General features: G+C 41.9%; 1 pseudogene; it reads left to right on the top strand.

Annotated features, from left to right (window-relative positions):
- Window positions 1-4527, top strand: part of LOC138426637 (pregnancy-associated glycoprotein 1-like) — a 31585-nt pseudogene extending 27058 nt beyond the window's left edge.
- Window positions 4528-21014: the final 16487 nt, after the last annotated feature.

Below are 21014 nucleotides of genomic sequence, written 5' to 3'. Positions count from 1 at the left end.
CAGTAACCGACCTCAGTCTGAATCTCAATTGCTCCTACCTCGATTTCTGCAACTCTATATAGGGACCTTATTAGGGCCTGGATGGGTGGACTAGCACGGCTCTCAGACAGTGCTGTTGTTACTGTCCTCCAAGGATTCCCCCTCCCTCTTCTCTGCTCTCTACACATGCAGGGTGAAACACAGTGTGGTGATGTTTGGTGGGGTGGATAAATTCTACAACCAGGGAGTGCTCAACTGGGTACCATTGATCCACACAGGCAACTGGAATGTACATATGGACCTGTAAGCCTCTCCCTCTGAGGGTCAGCCCAAGTGATGCTCTTGCTACTGTACATGGGCACAGGCAGACACACGCAAATACATTCTCAGACACAGAATCACACAAAAATATACACCACTCACAACAACACAGACAGACAGACAGACACATGCAAACACACAAGCAGACACCTATAAACATGCACAGAGACACACATAAACATGCATAGCTAGTCAGAGACACACAAGCACTCACAGAGACAAAAACAAACACATATACAAACAAACACACAAGCAGACAGATATGCAAACAACCCATGGGTTCATAATCCCCAGGACTTCTGACCAGGGTACTAAAAGGGTCTGGAGAAGTTTGTGCAGATGGGAGAGAATTGCACCCACTTCCCTGTGAGGCATGGAGTATGGTTAGAGGACTCTACAGTGTGGTGAACAGAAGCATAAGATGACCAACTGTCCAGGGCTACCTGGGACACAGGAAGTTCTTAGTACAGATAAATGTCATTTTAAAAACAGGGAAAGTCCTGAGCAAATGGGGAGACTGGTTTCCTAAGGGAGCAACTACTGAGCAGGGTAGAGAGATTTGCTGAAGTCTTAAGACATAAAAGCAACTAATAAAAAAGACACCCCAAGTTCATGGGCACACAGTGGGGCAGGGGCTATAACAGAGAATCAGGAAGGTAGGATCCAGGATTGAATTGAGGACAAGAGGCATAATTGATAGGATTCTGTGTGATACCCTCAGACAAAAGCTGACCCGTTCTTTGGAGTGTCTGTGGGCTTGCCATATATTTTCAGGCCAGGGACTGAGGGTCTGAGCTGGTTGTAGGAGCAGTGCTGGCAGAAACCCTCTCCCAGAGGAGCCCCTGTCTCCCACCATTATGACAGTCTACTGCCCCCGCGAATCTCCATCTGCATTCTGCGACTGACCCATTATTCGTTCCCCACCAGATACGGCTCTCTGGGTATTTCTCATTCATTATTCTCACAGCCTTCATTCACAAGCCAAACAGACAAGCCTTGGGCATCCACTGTGTGCCAGACACTTTAAGGAGGCAATGAGAATGAAACTTGCCCTCAGTCTAAGAAGGCAGATGCACAGGAAATGAGACACACACATAATTAATTGTGACTTTGGTACATGCTAGACATGAGGAAGTGTTTACAGAGACTATCAAGGAAGGAGACTGATCAACACTGGGGGAAAGACTTCCCTGAAACCATGACAATTAAGCTGGAATCTGGAAGATGAGAAGAAATTTGCTAGTCAAAGGGGAGGTGGCTCCTCTAGGAAGGAAAACCAGCTTGAGTCAAGGTTCAAAAGAGCCTGGTGTATTCAAGCACTGCATTCAAGAATGTCAAGGAAGGTGCCATGTCGGGAGCAAAGAGAAAGAGGGCAAGAGACAAAAGGCTGTTTAGGAGACAGTCAGGAAGGGGGCACCTCTGGGGAGACTTAGAGTGACCTTGATGCCTGCTTTGTCACACTGTCTCTCAGCATCTCCATGGAAAGAAAGGTTATTGCTTGTTCTGGCAGCTGTGAAGCCCTTGCTTGTTTTGGCGGCTGTGAAGCCCTTGTGGATACTGCGATATCACTGATCCTTGGCCCAAGAAGACGGGTCAAAAACATTCAGAAGCTCATCGGCCATGGGGTTCTGTGGTGAAGGGTCATGCCACAGGGTCGCTCCCAGTCTACACGCACAAGAAGCATCCCCAGGGCCAACCTCTCTCCCTCTCTCTCTAACAGCACTACGTTTCATGGTTTGCAGTCAATACCCTGTCCTCTATTATCCTTACCATCAATGGTATCAACTACCCAGTCCCAGCTCAAGCCTACATCTTCAAGGTGAGGGGAGAAGCCTGAGGGGTGGTTCTCAAATAGGAACTTGAAATAACACTTGGGCTGCTGCTGGGAGAACGGCGCCCTCTTCAGGCCATCGCCCACTATTGCAGAAGCTGCTGAGCCCTGTGGCTGGGCCAGAGCCTCCCACAACATGAACAACCTGAGAGTAAAGGGCCGTCTGGGACACTGATCATCCTGAAATAAATGTGGAGACACCACGCCATGCTGGCATGGTGGGAGTCACAAGGAGAGGGGAACACTCAGGTCCTCAGTGTTCAAAGAGCTTCAGTTCAATCTGAACCCTCAGATGGATGAACATGGAAGGTCAGCTCTAGCAGTCCCTGAATAAGTCATGTGACAAGGAGAATGGCTGGGGACAGTCCCAGTGTGATGTCCCACCATAGGGATTAACAGTCTCCTTTCCCTTCTTGCAGTTTTCCTGGTTTGGATGATAAATTACAAGGTCACCCTAGTTCTCGGATCCATCTTCCCATAGCTCTGGCCGGGTGTTCCCTTTGTGAGTCAGGCTACCCAACCCCTCTGAAGGGAGGCTGGATACTAATGAGAATAAAGGGTTCACAGTGACTGCTCAACCCCGGCACTGAGTGGAGGATTCATGTCAGCTCCCTAGGGGAGTTCAGAGCTGGCTGATGGGCTCGAAGAAAACTTTGAGGAAGGGAGGGAATTTCAGGAATTCTAAAACTGTAAACTCATGGAGCCATATGGAGGGTTGCTTGGTTCTAGGCAAAACTGCACTGGATTCCATGCAAATGACATCCCAAGATGCTCTGCACTGGGGCACCGGGGACTTACTCGGGGTGATGAGGGCTACAGACTGACCAGTGGGATGGGGAACCAGAGTACCTTACCCAACCAAACCTGGAGTGTCCAAGGAGGGTGAGTGCGGGCCAAAGGAGGATTCCCAGAATTCCTAAATTAAGTTTTCAAGAACGTGTTGTGGGCACAGCTCTGTATAAGATGGATAACCAACAACGAATTACTGTGTAGCACAGGGAACTCCACTTAATTATATGACAACTTGGATGGGAGGGGTATTTTGGTGACCAGGATACATGGATACATATGGTTGAGTCTGTTTACAGTCCATCTGAAACTCAGAATATTGTTAATCAGATATCCACCAATACAAAATAAAATTGTTTAATAAAGTATGGATTGTGGGGATGCAGGAGGAGAACCAGCATCTCTGAAGAGAAAACAAAGAGCAGGAGTCAGAAGGAAAGAAACAGGGAGAGAGGAGAACTATGGACACTCTTTTTCTTTACCAAAATTTTATTGAAGTGTGGCTGTTGTTCAGTGTTGTGTTAAGTTCTGTTGCACAGCATTGTGACTCAGTTATACACATATGGAAATATATATTCTTTTTCTTATTCTTTTTCATGTGGTTTATGACTGGATACTTAATATATTTCCTTATGCTCTACAGCAGGACTTTGTTGTTTATCATTCCTCTGTATCCCCAACTCCCAGTCCTTCCCTCCCCTACACCCTTCCTCATGGAAACCTCATGTCTTGGCCCTTTTTGGTTGTGGATGAACTCTCATATCCCCTGCTAAGGAGAAACTCCCTTGATACTTACCAAAAGAGGGAGATAAAATCAAGAATTGTGCTAGGTTATGATATTTGTGGGAGTCAAATATAAGGGCTCAGGCTGACTGGTGTGTGTCTCTGACTCCCCCAAGATTCTAGAGGCCACTGCTATACCACGTTTAAAGAGAACACAGTGAGGACATCTAGAGAGAACTGGATCCTGTTTGACGTCTTGCTGAGGCTGTATTTCTCAGTTTTTGATGGAGGAAATGACAGGATTGGCCGGGCACAGGCAGTATAAATGCTTGGTGTGGTTCAGAAATCAATAAGGGTGCTCCGAGCAAACTTTAAATCACACTTAGGGTACTCCTGCCCAGGATGCTGTGAACTGTATTTGTTGGTCTGCACACCCAATTCTCAGTAAAGAATAAAAGGTTTCACTCGTAATGGTGCTGAAACAAAGAAGTGCCTCCGTTTGTGTCTGGGAGGTGTACAATGATTGGGAAGGATCTAGAACAAAGTCTGAATCACAGTTGTGAGGAGCCCACCTCCAACTGGCTTCAAGGAAAAGGGAGACTCTCTGAAATGATTCTGGGAATCCAGGACACAAGACTCAGAGCAAATACAAAGATCTCAGTGACCGGACCCAAGAAATCAGAAGTCATCAGCTTCTATTTCACACCCTCACTCTTTCATTCCCTCTTCTTTGATGGTATTAGGCTGACAGCTATCTTCCTAAAGCTTCTACACCTAGTGAGGGAGTCCAAGCTACCTACCCCAGGGTTTTATATCCTGAAGACATCTCCAATAAGGAAAGAAAAGATAGAAGACATCAGAGTTCAAGGGTGTTCTCTGAATGACCCACCTCAGATCACATGTGCAGTCCTAGATCAGCCAACCTGGCAGCACCATGCGATCCTATGACTGCCTTTAGATGCTCTTGGGGTCTGACCCAGCAGCACTCATGATTGTCAATTCCCTCCAGAACTACATGATTGAAGCTGGGGAGAGACAGCCCCTAAGAAAGTGACTGGGAGATAATCTAGGCCATGGAAGAGTTTGTGATGACCTACCAACTCCACCACGTCCTCATTCAGTGGAATTATAAGGGGTAATGAAATAGACTCTCTTCATCCCATCTCAGATGAACTTATCACTGGGCTTCACCTCCAGGGGAGTTTGAGTGAGGTACTTCATGGAGAGCTGGTTCCCTTTTGTCCCATACCCAGTCACCAGCTCTCTGCCACATATGCCTGCTCTGTTCTTTCCAGTTCTACTTGGTAAGTGATGGCCCCAGTAGATCCCTGAGCCATCGCCCTCCTCCAGAGACCAGAATGACCCTTCCTTGGCCTCCAATGCTGCTGGGGAGAATGCAACACATGTATCAGGAGACCCAGGGAACACAGAGCCTTCAGCCGTTCTGAGCTTCTCCATAGGTGGGGCTACAAACTGTTTGCTTGGACCTGCCATGGTTAGGCTTTTTGCAGTGGACACATCCGTTCTTTCCACCTGGAGGCCCTCAGTAGGTGCCTCAGCTGAGTCAGCAGGGGTCACAGGTTGATTTCCTTTCAGATTGACTGGTTTGATCTCCTTGTTGTATAAGGGATTCTCAAGTATCTTCTCAAGCACCACAGTTCAAAAGCTCAATTCTTTGGCATTCATCATTTCTTGTGGCCCAGATCGCATATCTGTAGTTGATTACTGGAAAAACCATAGGTTTCGCTCTACAGACCTCTGTAGCAAAGTGAATCTCCACTTTTTAATACACTGTGCAGGTTTTTCATAGCCTTTCTTCCTTCAAAGGAGCAAGTGTGTTTTAATTTTGTGGCTGCAGTCAAGGTCCATAGTGATTTTGGAGCCCAAGAAAATAAAATCTGCCACTGTTTCCACTTTTCCATCATCCATATGCCATGAAGTGGTGGGACTGGATGCCATGAATGGTGAGTATCTTTTTGTGAACAGTTTTTAGAATGTTGAGCTTTAGCTAGTTTTTTCATCTCGTCTCCTTATCACGAGGCTCTTTAGTTTTTCTTTGCTTTCTGCTATTAGGGTAGTGTCATCTTCATAACTGTGGATGTTGATACTTCTCCCAGCAATCTTGATTCCAGCTTGGGATTTATCCAGAACAGCATATTGAATGATGTATCTTACATATAGGTTACATAACCAGAGTGACAATGTATACCTTGTCATGCTAGTGTCTCAATTTTGAATTTTCAATTTTTCGGTGTCTGATTCTAACTGCTGCTTTTTGACCTACACACAGACTTGTTAGGAGAAAGGTAAGGTGATCTGGTACTCCCATTTCCTTAAGAATTTTCCAGTTTGTTGTGGTCCACACAGTGAAAGGCTTTAGCATAGTCAGTGAAGCACATGGAAATGTTTTTTCTGGGATTCCCTTGCTTTCTCTATGATCCAATGAATGTTGGCAATTTGATCTCTGGTTGCTCAAACCAGTTTGCATATCTAGAAGTTCTCTGTTCATGTACTGTTGAAACTTAGCTAGAAGGATATTGAGCATTACCTTGCTAGCAAGTGAGATGAGCACAATGGCATGACAGGTTGAACATTCTTTGGAATTGCCTTTCTTTCGGATTGGAATAAAAACTGACCTTTACTAGCACTGTGGTCGCTGATGAGCTTTCCAAATTTGCTGACATATTGAATGCAGCACATTTACAGCCTCATTCTATAGGAACCTTAAACAGCTCAGCTGGAATTTCATCACCTTCCTTAGCATTTCTTGTAGTGATGCTTCCTCAAGCACACTTGATGTCATACTCCAGTATCTGGCTTTATGTGAGTGACCTAGCAACATCCCTATCTTGGTCATTATGACCATTTTTGTGTAGTTCTTCTGTGCTTTCTTGCCACCTCTTGTAATCTCATCTGCTTCTGCTAGGTCTTTGACTTCTCTGTCCTTTATTGTGCCCATCTTTGCATGAAGTGTTCCTCTAGTATCTCCACTTTTCTTGAAGAGATCTATACTCTTTACAATTCTATTGTTTTCCACTAATTATTGCACTATTTACTTATGAAGACTTTCTTATCTCTCCTTGCTATTCTCTGAAAGTCTGCATTCCATTGGGTATATCCTTCCCTTTCTCCTTTGCCTTTCACTTCTCTTATTTTCTCAGCTATTTTTAAGGCCTCCTCATGCAACCACTTTGCCTTCTCACATTTGTTTTTCTTGAGAATGGTTTTGATGACCACCTCCCGTACAATGTTACAAACTTCCATCCATAGTTCTTCAGGCTAACAGACCTAATCCCTTGAATCTATTTCTCATCCCCTCTATATAATCATAAGGGATTTGATTTAGGACATAGCTGAATGTTCTGATGGTTTTCCTTACTTTCTTCAGTTTAAACATAAATAATGTTTGCTTCTGCCTAAGCATTGCTTCCAGATCACCACTCATCACTCCCAGTGGGTGTGGAGCAAAAACACACAAGTTGAGGACTGTTACCCTGGGTTTGTGGTTGGCTTTTTCACATGCTTTGCTGTGTGAGCTTGATCAAGTCTCTTAACATGTTTTCTCATCTGGAAAATGGGCATTATGATGATAATTCCACCTTCTAGTTTGCATGTGTGCCTGCAAAGAACAAGTGGACCTGAGAGGGCTTTTTGGGTTCCTGAATCTGGAACAAATATGAATTATTATGCCACCTGGGGAGAAGGAAATCTGTTTAGAGGTTATGGCTGCCATCCACAAGGCTAAATATTGATTCAAGCCAAATGACATCTATTTCTGAACCCTGACCCAGAACTCTGACTGAGCCCATGCTTCTGTTTTCTGGGCTCACATGAGAGCTAATGATTACTGTCTCAGATTACTCCCTTCCTCAGCCTTACCAGTCAGCCTTTCCTTGTCAACGGCTTCTCTGCTGAAATTACGCTGCAAGGAAAGTTGTAAAAGCTCTTGCTCTCTTATCATTTTCCCACATCTACAGTGTAGCAACAAGTAGCTGTTATGGCTACTCTTCATAGCAACAACTATGGCAACCTGTACAATCCAATTTCAGCCTGTTATATGAATCTTTCCCCATTTGGCCCCTCATGTTTAAATTACCTATAGTTGCCTTAGTAATCTTCCTTTGCTTGCTGTTTAATGTCAAAATATGTGTGGACCTGATATAGTTTTCTTTCCCAAGCATAATTCCAACTATGCAGTTAAGTAACCAAACATTTAGTCTTCTAACTACCCACAGGAATTGACAAAAGCAAACCACCCATCAGGCATTTCTTGCTTGCCCCAAAACACCATTGAACTGATCTACTGAAACAATGTGATACATTGGCATGTACACTCCAGAAGGGACACTTTTTCTCTGGATTTGTTTTCCACCTAATGCAGAATGTCTACCATAAGCCTGGTCTTCCAGCAGCTGGTCACCTAATGTTTGCTGACTCACCCCACTGCAGATTCCTTCCACATTCCTCAGTAAAATCTAGAGAACAGACTCAGTCAAAGTTCTCACTCCTGCAGAAAGCAGTTTTTTTGTTGTTTGCTTACGTTTGTTTTTTGATTGTTTGTTTGTTTAAGAAAACAATATTTGGTAACACATTCAAAATCTTGTGCTCCTTGCCCTGGATTCAAGCACCTGCACCAGAGGATGGGAAGCCTCCCCTTCCACCTAAATCTTTCACCACTCCCACCAGTGCCACAGGCTTGACTGGACCCCAAAGACTTCTGCCTGCTCCCTGAAGTTTTCTGTACATTAGTTCAGTTCAGTCTCTCAGTCATGTGCAACTCTTTTCTATATCATGGGATCCAGTATTCCAGGTTTCCCTGTCCATCACCAACTCCCAGATCTTGCTCAGACTCATGTTCATCAGGTCGGTGATGCCACCCAACAGTTTCATCTTCTGTCTTCCCCTTTGCCTTCTGCCTTTAATCTTTCCTTGCATCAGGGTCTTTTCTCATGAGTCAGTTCTTCGCATCAATTGGCCAAAGTATTGGAGGTTCAGCTTCAGCATCGGTCCTTCCAGTGAACATCCAGGACTTATTTCCTTTAGCATGAACTGGTTGAATCTCCTTGTAGTCCACAGGACTCTCAAGAGTCTTATCCAACACCACATTTTAAAACCATCAATTGACCCAGAGAGATGTTGTGGGGAGGGAGGTGGGAGGGGGGGTCATGTTTGGGAACGCATGTAAGAATTAAAGATTTTAAAATTAAGGAAAAAAAATAAATAAAGAAATAAAGAAAAAAAAAACCATCAATTCTTTGGTACTCAGCTTTCTTTATGGTCCACCTCTCACATCCACTCACGATTTCTGGTAAAACCATAGCTTTGACTATACGGACATTTGCTGGTAATGTAATGTCCCTGCTTTTTAGTGTGCTGTATGGTTTTTCATAGCTTTTCTTCCAAGGAGCTAACGTCTTTTTTTTTTTTCCTCACAACTGTGGGCACTATCTAGAGTGATTTTTGAGCCCAGGTAAATAAAGCCTGTCACTGTTTTCATTGTTTCTCCAGGTATTTGCCACGAAGTGATGGAACTGGATGCCGTGATCTTCATTTTCTGATCTGTACATAACACATCAAGACCATCCCAAAGAAAAATAAATGAAAAAAGGCAAAATGGTTGCCTGGGGAGGCCTTACAAATAACTTTGAAAAGAAGAGAAGCAAGAAGACAAAGGGGGAAAGAAAGACGTACCCATCTGAATGCAGAGTTCCAAAGAATAGCAAGAAGAAATTTTTAAAAAGCCTTCCTAAGTGATCAGTGAAGTAAATAGAGGAAAACATTAAATGGTAAAAAACCGAGATCTCTTCAAGATAATTAGAGATAGGGAGGGAATGTTTCACGGAAAAACGGGCACAATAAAAGAGAGACATGGGATAGACCTAACAGAAGCAGAATATATTAAAAAGAGGTTGAAAGAATAAATAGAAGAACTGCACAAGAAGATATTAATGACCACGATAACCATGATGGTGTGAACACTCACTTAGAGCTAGACAATCCTGAAATGCGAAGTCAAATGGGTCTTCAGAAGCATCACTAAGAGCAAATCTAGTGGGTGTGATGGCATTGCAGTAGAGCTATATCAGATCTTAAAAGATGATGCTTTTAAAGTGCTGCACTCAATATGCCAGAAACTGTGGAAAACTCAGCAGTGGCCACAGGACTGGCAAGGTCGTTTTCCTTGGAATCCTCATGAAAGGTGATTTTAAAGAATGTTCAGCTACCACACAGTTGCACTCATCTCACATGCTAACAAAGCAATTTCTCCAGGCAAGTCTTCAACAACATGAACTGTGAAATTCCATATGTTCTTCTGGACTGAGAAAAGACAGAGGAACCAGAGATCAAACTGCCAACATTCATTGGATGATAGAAAAAGCAAGAGGATTCTAGAAAAACACCTACTTCTGCTTTATTGACCATGCAAAAGCCTTTGACTATGTGGATCACAACAAACTGTGGAAAACTTACAGAGAAGGGAATACCAGACCACCTTACCTGCCTTCTGAGAAATCTGTATGCAAGTCAAGAAACAATAGTTAGAGCTGAACATGGAACAATAAACTGGTTCCAATTCAGGAAAGGAGTACATAAAGGCTGTATATTGTCACCTTGCTTAAAAACTTATATGCAGAGTACATCATGTGAAACGCCCAACTGGATGAAGCACAAGCTGGAATCAAGATTGCTGGGAGAAATATCAGGAACTTCAGATTTGCAGAAGACACCACCTTCATGGCAGAAATTGAAGGGGAACTAAAGAGCCTCTTGATGAACGTGGAATAGGAGAGTGAAACATCTGGTTTAAACTTCACATTCAGAAAATGAAGATCATGGCATTTGGTCCCATCACTTCATGGCAAATAGGTGGGGAAACAATGGAAACAGTGAGACACTTTATTTTCAGGGGCTCCAAAATCACTGCAGATGATGACTGCAGTCATGAAATTAAAAGATGCTTGCTCGTTTGAAGGAAAACTATGACACAACTATACAATTTTTTTTTAAGGTAGAGACAACTTTGCTGAAAAAGTTCAGTATAATCAAAGCTATTATTTTTCCAGTTGTCATGTATGGATGTGACAGTTGCACCATAAAGAATGGTGAGTGAAGAAGAACTGATGGTTTTGAACTGTGGCGTTTTACAAGACTCTTCAGAGTCCCTTGGACTGCAAGGAGATCCATCTAGTCATCCTAAAGGAAATCAGTCCTGAATACTCATTGGAAGGACTGATGCTGAAATTGAACCTCCAATACTTTGGACCAACTGATGTGAAGAACTGACTCATTAGAAAAGACCCTGTTACTGGGCAAGATTGAAGGCAGGAGGTGAGAGGATGACAGAGCATGAGATGGTTGGATGGAATCACCAACTCGATGGACATGAGTTTCCCCAAACTCCAGGATTTGGTGAAGAACAGCGAGCCCTGGTGTGCTGCAGTCCACAGGGTTGCAAAGAGTCAGACATGACTGAGAGACGGAACTGAACTGAACATACCACATAGCAAATACTATTTGTAATGGGCATGTTTCTCCAGCAAGACTGGAGCTCCCTATGGCCCCAACATATATCCCCAATCAAGTCTGCACCCATGCACAGAAGTCAGTGCCTAGCATTCACAAGCCATTCAGTGAGTTCTGATTGCAGGGGGACCTCCATTTCAGTTGACATAAAGGATTAAAAAACACGTTTATCCTCCTGTCTCTAATAACTCCTAAGTAGGAAAGACAAATGAAAGTATTGTCTTTCATCAAACATCTCTCAGCAGAGAATGGATTCATGAGGTCAGGAGCAAGCAAGGAGAGTTCCAAAATTGCCCCAACTCCAGAAATAGTTTCCAACACATACATGGAAGTTGAACCTAGGCAGAGACAAACAGTCTCCCCAAGAAGAGAGATTTATGACTCTATATAACTAGAGTTCACAGGAGAGAGCTACACACAGAGAACTGTAGGTAGGTACAGGTGATACTCTTCCAGTTTTCTGCAGAGAGTTGATAGTACTGGTCTGAATTATAAGGAACAATCCTTGAACCTCAAATTGCACCAAGTCTAATTGTGTCCCCACCCACCAGCGTGTAAATTACTCATTTTTAATATAAATTTATTTTATTTGAAAGCTAGTTACTTTACAATATTGTATTGGCTTGCCATGCATTGACATGAATCCAACACGGGTATACACATGTTTCTCATCCTAAACCCCCTCCCACCTCCCTCCCTTTACCATCCCTCTGGGTCATTCCAGTGCACCCGCCCCAAGCATCCTGTATCATGCATCGAACTTGGACTGGCGATTCATTTCACATATGATAATATACATGTTTCAATGCCATTCTCCCAAATTATCCCACCCTTGCCCTCTCCAGAGTCCAAAAGACTATTCTATACATCTGTGTCTCTTTTGGTGTCTTGCATACAGGGTTATTGGAGAAGGCAATGGCACCCCACTCCAGTACTCTTGCCTGGAGAATCCCATGGATGGAGAAGCCTGGGACAAGACTGAGCGAATTCACTTTCATTTTCACTTTAATGCATTGGAGAAGGAAATGGCACCCACTCCAGTGTTCTTTCCTGGAGAATCCCAAGGAAAGGGGAGCCTGGTGGGCTGCCATCTATGGCGTCGGACATGACTGAAGTGACTTAGCAGCAGCAGCAACATACAGGGTTATCATTACCATCCTTCTAAATTACATATGTATGAGTTAGTATACTGTATTGGTGTTTTTCTTTCTGGCTTACTTCACTCTGTATAACAGGCTCCAGTTTCATCCACCTCATTAGAATGGATTCAAATGTATTTTTTTAATGGCTGAGTAATATCCATTGTGTATATGTACAACAGCTTTCTTATCCATTCATCTGCTGAGGGACATCTAGGTTGCTTCCATGTCCTGGCTATTAAAAACAGTGGTGCAATGAAGATTGAGGTACACGTCTCTTTCAATTCTGGTTTCCTTGGTGTGTATGCCCAGTAGTGGGATTGCTGACTCAAAAGGCAGTTCTATTTCCAGTTTTTTAAGGAATCTCCACACTGCTCTCCATAGTGGCTATACTAGTTTTCATTCACACTAACAGTGTAAGAGATTTTCCTTTTCTCCACACCCTCTCCAGCATTTCTTGCTTCTAAACTTTTGGATAGCAGCTATTCTGACTGATGTGAAATGGAATCTCATTTGGTTTTGATTTACATTTCTCTGATAATGAGTGATGTTGAACATATTTTCATGTATTTGTTAGATTCAATGCAATCCCTATCAAGCTACCAACGGTATTTTTCACAGAGCTAGAACAAATAATTTCACACTTTGTATGGAAATACAAAAAACCCTCGAATAGCCAAAGCAATCTTGAGAAAGTGAATGAAACTGGAGGAATCAACCTACCTGACTTCAGGCTCTACTACAAACCAATAGTCATCAAGACAGTATGGTACTGGCACAAAGACAGAAATATAGATCAATGGAACAAAATAGAAAGCCCAGAGATAAATCCATGCACCAATGGTCACCTTATCTTTGACAAAGAAGGCAAGAATATACAATGGAGAAAAGACAATCTCTTTAAAAGTTATGGGCCTTGCTCACAGAAGCTTGGTCACCCCGTGTCATTCTTTCTTTCCTTTTCAGGCTGACTCCCTGAAGCGCAGGGTCCCTCTGAGTTCACTTCTCTGCCCAGGCTTCTAAGACCCACTCGAGAGGGTTCCCAAGGTGGGGCACCCTCTGCTATTCGGGAGGGCGCCTGTGGCCTACGTGAAGAGAACAAGGCCTATGCTCGGGCTTTATTGGCTTTCTGCATAAATCAAGGAATATCAGCCTCTTTCTCTCCTCTATTTTCTTAACTGCAATATTCTTTCTTTATCTCTCTTTATATCTCCAAATAAATCTCAGTCGCCAATGCTGTCACACTTTGGATACCCTGGATCCAACCGGGGCTGGACCCCAGTACCTTATCTTTGACAAAGGAGGCAAGAATTTCCAATGGAGAAAAGACAATCTCTTTAACAAGTGGTGCTGGAAAACTGGACAACCTCCTGTAATAGAATGAAACTAGAACACTTTCTAACACCATACACAAAAATAAAATGGATTAAAGATCTAAACATACAACCAGAAACTATAAAACTCCTAGAGGAAAACATAGACAAAACACTCTATAACATACATCACAGCAGAATCCTCTATGACCCACCTCCCAGAATATTGGAAATAAAAGCAAAAATAACCATATGGGACCTAATTAAAATTAAAAGCTTCTTCACAACAAAAGAAACTATAAGCAAGGTGAAAAGACATCCTTCAGAATGGGAGAAAATAATAGCAAATGAAACAACTGAAAAGAACTAATCTCAAAAATATACAAGCAACTCCTGCCTCTCAATTCCAGATAAAATATGACCCAATCAAAAAATGGGCCAAAGAACTAAACAGATGTTTCTCCAAAGGACAAAGAGATGGCTAATGAACCTGTGTGTCTTTCAGTTCTGGTTTCCCTAGCGTGTATGCCCAACAGTGGAATTACTGGGTCATATGGCAGTTCAGTTTCCAGTTTTTTAAGGAATCTCCACACTGTTCTCCAGAGTGGCTGTACTAGTGCGCATTCCCACCAACAGTGTAAGAGGGTTCCTTTTTCTCCACACCCTCTCCAGCATTTATTGCTTGTAGACTTTTGGATAGCAGCCATTCTGACTGACGTGAAAGGGTACCTCATTGTGTGGTTTTGATTTGCATTTCTCTGATAAAGAGTGATGTTGAGCATCTTTTCATGTTTGTTAGCCATCTGTATGTTTCTTTGGAGAAATGTCTGTTTAGATCTTTGGCCCAATTTTGTATGTGTCATTTATTTTTCTGGAATTGAGCTGCAGGAGTTGCTTGTATATTTTTGAGATTAATTCTTTATCAGTTGCTTCATTTGTTAATATTTTCTCCCATTCTGAAGGCAGTATTTCCACCTTGCTTACAGTTTCCTTTGTTAGGCAGAAGCTGTCAATTTTAATTAGGTCCCATTTGTTTTCTTTTCGCTTTTATTTCCAATATTCTGGGAGGTCGGTCACAGAGGATCCTGCTGTGATTTATGTCACAGAGTGTTTTACCTATGTTCTACTGTAGGAGCTTTATAGTTTCTGGCTGTACACTTAGATTTTTAATACATTTTGAGTTTATTTTTGTGTATGGTGTTAGAAAGTGTTCTAATTTCATTCTTTTACAGGTGGTTGGCCAGTTTTTCCAGCAACACTCTTTAAAGAGATTGTCTTTTCTCCATTGTATATTCTTGCCTTCTTTGTCAAAGATAAGGTGTCCAATGGTGAGTGGATTTATCTTTGGGCTATTTCGTTCCATTGATCTATATTTCTGTCTTTGTGCCAGTACCATATTGTCTTGATGACTGTGGCTTTGTAGTAGAGCCTGAAGTCAGGCAGGTTGATTCCTCCAGTTCCATTCTTCTTTCTCAAGATTGCTTTGGCTATTCGAGGTTTTTTGTATTTCCTTACAAATTGTGAAATTATTTGTTCTAGCTCTGTGAAAATTACCATTGATAGGGTTTCTATTGGATCTATAGATTGTTTGGGGTAGTATACTCACTTTCACTATATTGATTTTTTCGATCCATGAACATGGTATATTTCTCCATCTGTTAGTGTCCTCTTTGATTTCTTTCACCAATGTTTTATAGTTTTCTATATATGGGCATTTAGTTTCTTTAGGTAGATATAGCCCTAAGTATTTTAATCATTCATTGCAATGGTGAATGGAATTATTTCATTAATTTCTCTTTCTATTTTCTCATTATTAGTATATAGGAATGCAAAGGATTTCTGTGTGTTGATTTTATATCCTGCAACTTTACCATATTCATTGTTTAGCTCTAGTAATTTTCTGGTGGAATCTTTCGGGTTTTCTATGTAGAGGATCATGTCCTCTGCAAACAGTGAGAGTTTTACTTCTCTTCCAATTTGGATTCCTTTTACTTCTTTTTTTCTTGGACTGATGTTTTGATCATTATGTAGTGTCCTTCTTTGCAGCCTTTTTTTTAAAGTCTATTTTATCTAATATGAGTATTGCTACTCCTGCTTTCTTTTGGTCTCTATTTGCATGGAATATCTTTTTCCAGCCCTTCACTTTCAGTCTGTATGTGTCCCTTGTTTCAAAGTGGGTCTCTTGTAGACAACATACATAAGGGTCTTGTTTTTGTATCCATTCAACCAGTCTTTGCCTTTTGTTTGGGGCATTCTATCCATTTACATTTAAGGTAATTATTGATAAGTATGATCCCATTGCCATTTACTTTATTGTTTTGGGTTCGAGTTTCTACACCTTTTCTGTGTTTCCAGTCTAGACAAGATCCATTAGCATTTGTTGGAGAGCTGGATTGATGGTGCTGAATTCTCTCAGCTTTTGCTTGTCTGTAAAACTTTTGATTTCTCCTTCGTATTTGAAGGAGATCCTTGCTGACTACAGTAATCTGGGCGGTAGGTGTTTTCTTTAATCACTTTTAGTATGTCCTGCCATTCCCTCCTGGGCTGAAGTGTTTCTATTGAAAGATAAGCTGTTTTCCTTATGGGAATCCCCTTGTATGGTATTTGTTGTTTTTTACTTGCTGCTTTCAATATTTGTTCTGTGTGTTTGATCTTTGTTAATTTGATTAATATATGTCTTGGGGTGTTTGGCCTTGGGTTTATCCTGTTTGGGACTCTCTCGATTTCTTGGACTTGCATGATTATTTCCTTCCCCAATTTAGGGAAGTTTTCAACTATTATCTCAAGTATTTTCTCAAGGTCTTTCTTTTTGTCTTCTTCTTCTGGGACTCCTGTGATTCTTATGTTGGGGTGTTTAGCATTGTCCCAGAGGTCTCTGAGATTGTCCTCATTTCTTTCTATTTCTTTTTCTTTTCCCTCTCTGTTTCATTGATTTCTGCCATTCTATTTTCTACCTCCATTATTCTACTGTTGGGTCCCACCAGAGTGTTTTTTTATCTCATTTATTGCATTATTCATTATATATTGACTATTTTTTATTTCTTCTATGTCCTTGTTAAACCTTTCTTGCATCTTCTCAATCCTTGTCTCCAGGCTATTTATCTGGATTTCCTTATTGATTTCAAGATTTTGGATCATTTTCACTATCATTATTTCGAATTCTTTATCAGGTAGATTCCCTATCTCTTCCTCTTTTGTTTGGTTTGGTGGACACTTATTCTGTTCCTTTACCTGCTGGGTATTTCTCTGCCTCTTCTTGTTGTTTATATTGCTGCCTTTGTGGTCACCTTTCCGTATTCTGGCAGTTTGTGGAGTTCTTTTTATTGTAGAGTTTCCTCACTGTGGGTGGGTTTGGACGGATGGCTTGTCAAGGTATCCTGGTTAGGTAAGCTTGTCTTGGCGTTCTTGTGGGTGGAGCTGGATTTCTTCCCTCTGTAGTGCAATGAAGTACCCAGTAATGAGTTATGAGATGTCCATGGGTTTGGAGTGAGTTTGGGCAGCCTGTATATTGAAGTTCATGGATATGTTCCTGTGTTGCTGGAGAATTAGCATGGTATGTCTTTCTCTGGAACTTGTTGGCCCTTGGGTGGTGCTTGGTTTCAGTGTAGGTATGGAGGCATTTGATGACTTCCTATTGATTAGTGTTCCCTGGATTCAGGAGTTCTACGGTGTGGTCAGGATTGGACTTAAGCCTCCTGCCTCTGGGTTTAAGTCTTATTTTTACAGTAGCCTCAAGACTTTTCCATCTATACAGCAGCAATGATGAAACATCTAGGTTAAAGATGAAAAGTTTCTCCACAGTGAGGGACATCCAGAGAGGTTCACAAAGTTACATGGAGAAGAGAAGAGGGAGGAAGGGAGGTAGAGGTGACCAGGAGTAGAAGAAGGGGAATCAGAAGAGGAGGGAGCAAACTAGTCAGTAATGACTTCTTTATGTGCTCTCCACAGTCTGGATCCCTCAGAGATGTTCACAGAGTTACACAAAGAGAAGAGGGAGGAAGGAAACAGAGGTGTCCAGGGGGTATAAAGAGGGGAATCAAAACACAGATCCAGCCAGTAATCAATTCCCTAAGTGTTCTCAGCCATCTGGAACACTCAAAGTGATTCACAGAGTTGGGTAGAGAAGAGAAGGGTGAGGGAGGAGATAAAGGCGACCTGGTGGAGAAAAAGGAGATCCAAAAGGGGAGACAGAATCAGGCTGGTGATCTCGCTCCCAAGTAAAAATGGTTACTGAAGATTGGGTTCTTAAAGGTACAAAACTGATAACAAATACCAAAAAGCAAAGATTAAAAAGGTAGAGTATAGGTTGGATTCTCAAAAATACGATATTAAAGAAAAAAAATAATTCACAAAAGTTATTATATATATATACACACATATATATATATATATATACGTATGTGTATATATATATATATATATATATATATATATATAGTTTGCTTTAAGAAATAGGGTCTTCTTTTTTTTTTCAACGTAATAGTAGGTTATACAAATGAAATTTAAAGGAGTAGTAGAGGACTTAAAAATAAAAAAAATAAATTCAAAGAATGAAAATAGTAAAAATATATCTAGGACTTTCTCTGGTGTTGTTGTAGACAGTGTGGGTCAGTTCACTTTCAGATAGTTCCTTTTCCAGCTTATACTTCTCAAGATCTATACGCCTCTTCCTATGTAATTGGTGCTGACTGCAGGGTTTTAACCTATTGCACCTGTCACTTCCAGGGTGGGTCCCTCTGTTGTACCTTCTTCTGTTTGCTGGTCTCTTCAGTGTCTAATTTCTGCCCTGACCAAAGGGGTTGGTGGTGGACAATTTTTTAGGCTCACTTGTTCACTCGTGCTATGGGGAGGGAGGAACACTGCAAACAAATATCACTGGCGTGTGTGCGGAGTGCTCCCAGTGTCTCAGGCACACTGGGTTTGCCCCTGCTCACGGCATGTGTGCTTTCCCAGTCTACATTGTTCAGGCTCTAGGTTGCTCTGCTGAGAACTGTCTGAGGCGGGCCCTGGGTTGCATGCACTTCCCAGGTCTAAGCTGTTCAGGTTCATTCACTTGGGTACTCCTCAAAAGCGCAGACTCGGTTGGGCCTGTGTTTTGTGCCCTTCCCAGGTCCAAGCCGCTCAGGTGACCATGACCAGGTGTTTGGCAAGCGTGGTCGCTCCTACTTATTGCCTCTCCTGTCCCTGCTGCTCAGTTTTCTGCGTGTACAACCAGGATACCTTCTCAGGAGGATATTGACCATCCAGAATCCCAAGAAGACTTGGTTAGTAACGAAGCCTGTTTGCAGTATTCTCGCCTGGAGAATCCCAGGGACAGACAAGCCTGGTGGGCTGCCATCTAAGGAATCACACAGACTCGGACATGACTGAAGCGACTTAGCAGCAGCAGTAGCTGCTTGCAGTTTGGTAGATGATGACTATATGGGGCCACGATTGCCCCCTTCCAGCTCTGCCTTCCCTTGCTTCCTTGTACCTGGCAGGGGATGGGCCTGTCCACAGCTGGCTACCTCTGCTCACTCCTTTGACTGTGAGCAGCCCTGGCAGTGTCTTAGTTTAAAGCTTTTCACCAGGGTAGCTATCCCAGATGGCTTGCTATCTCAAGTTAGTTATCTCAGATTCCCTGGGGCATTCAGGCCCGGTCCTTATTCTAAGCAATGCAGCCCGCACCCCCCTGCCCAGTCCCCGCTTGCTAGTGGCAGATGAGGGGGTCTGCACTGTTTCTCTGCTGGGAGTTACCATTGGGCATGTAATCTGTGGGTTTAAATTATTTATTTATGTTTCCTCCCACTATGTTGCCTTCTGAGGTTCCAAGGCTCACCACAGACTCGCCAGTGAGAGTGTTTCCTGGTGTTTGGAAGCGTCTCTATTTTTTAAGACTCCCTTCCCGGGCCAGATCTCCATCTCTACCTCTTTTGCCTCTCTTTTTACCTGTTACATTTTTTCCTACCTCCTTTCAAAGACAATGGGCTGCTTTTCTGGGTGCCTGATATCCTCTGCCTGCATTCAGAAGTAGTTTTGTTGAATTTACTGTGCATTCAAATGTTCTTTTGATGAATCTTTTGAGGAGAAAGTGTTCTCCTTGTCCTATTCCTCCACCATCTTAGGACTGTCCCCGAAATTACTCATAATTCCCATGAGCTCAATAGGGCCCCAAAGACAATACTGCCTTGCTAGTGGGGAATAGTAAACCTGGTCTAAAGACTGGTTTCATCTCAGCTTAAAAAAATTTACAGCAAACCTTCAAAAAATGCAATTGTTTCCAAGAAATTAACAGTGTTTGCAAACAGTGAAAGGAATAATTTATAAAAATTAAAAAATATCCAGCATCCAAATGTAAAGTGACCACATCCACAATCCAATTAAAAATTTCCATATAAATTGTGAATGTATTTGTCCTAGTTTCATCTCAATATTGTAAGGTAATTATTCTCTGACTAAGATAAATAAATAAATTTAAAAAGAAAAAAATCCAGATGCATAAAGAAGCAAGAAAATATCCATCACAAGGGCAAAATCAATTAGTAAAAACACAAGTAAGATATATGTTACATAATTAGCAAGGAAGGACATTAAAATGCTTACTACATCAATAATCCTTATATTCATGAAGCTGAAGAATATTGAGTATGTTAAATAGACACAGGTGAAATAGAAATGCAAAGACTCTGGGGAAAAATTAATTGTGCATCAGAGACTTGTGAAGCAACTTTAAGAGTGCTAAAATATATGTAAATCGAACCACACAGGAAGTGAAAGACAGGAGAATAAAGCAAAGAACTTCATAATTACTGGCTGAAAAATTTCCAGGTATGATGAAAGCTTTAAAGCATTAACACAGAAACTCATTTAACTCGAAGACAAAAAATATGACAACTCTACAAAGGCTCATCATAATTCATGGATTAAGATAATCAACCAAAGAAATGTAACCAGAAGGCAAAACAAACACAGTAGAACAAAAAATGGGGATGACAGCAGATTAGGCAAAGGAAACAATGTTAGCCAGGGTACACTGGCGCCACATCTTAATTGCTGAGAGAAATATAATTGACTCAGAATTCTATACCCAAGAAAAATACATATCAAAAACAAGATAGAATACTTTCTCAGACAGACAGCAACTACAAGACTGCATCACCACCAACAGATCAATGTAATAAATGTTTTTTTTTAACAGTTCTCAAGTCAGAAGGAATTTAAACAAAGTGAAAATCTGGATCTACAGGGGGAATGAACAGTACCCAAAATGATAAACATGTAATATGTATTAAAAGGTAAATATAGGGACTTCCTTGGTGGTCCAGTGGTTACGGATCTGCTTTGCAATGCAATGCATTTGCAAATGGAAAAGTTTTGTTCCTTTGCCAGAGAACTAAGATGCCAGAAGCCACTGAG

Source organism: Ovis canadensis, chromosome 21 (genome assembly GCF_042477335.2).
Source record: "Ovis canadensis isolate MfBH-ARS-UI-01 breed Bighorn chromosome 21, ARS-UI_OviCan_v2, whole genome shotgun sequence".
Taxonomy (NCBI): Eukaryota; Metazoa; Chordata; class Mammalia; order Artiodactyla; family Bovidae; genus Ovis; species Ovis canadensis.
This window is presented reverse-complemented; position numbering and strand designations above follow the sequence as displayed.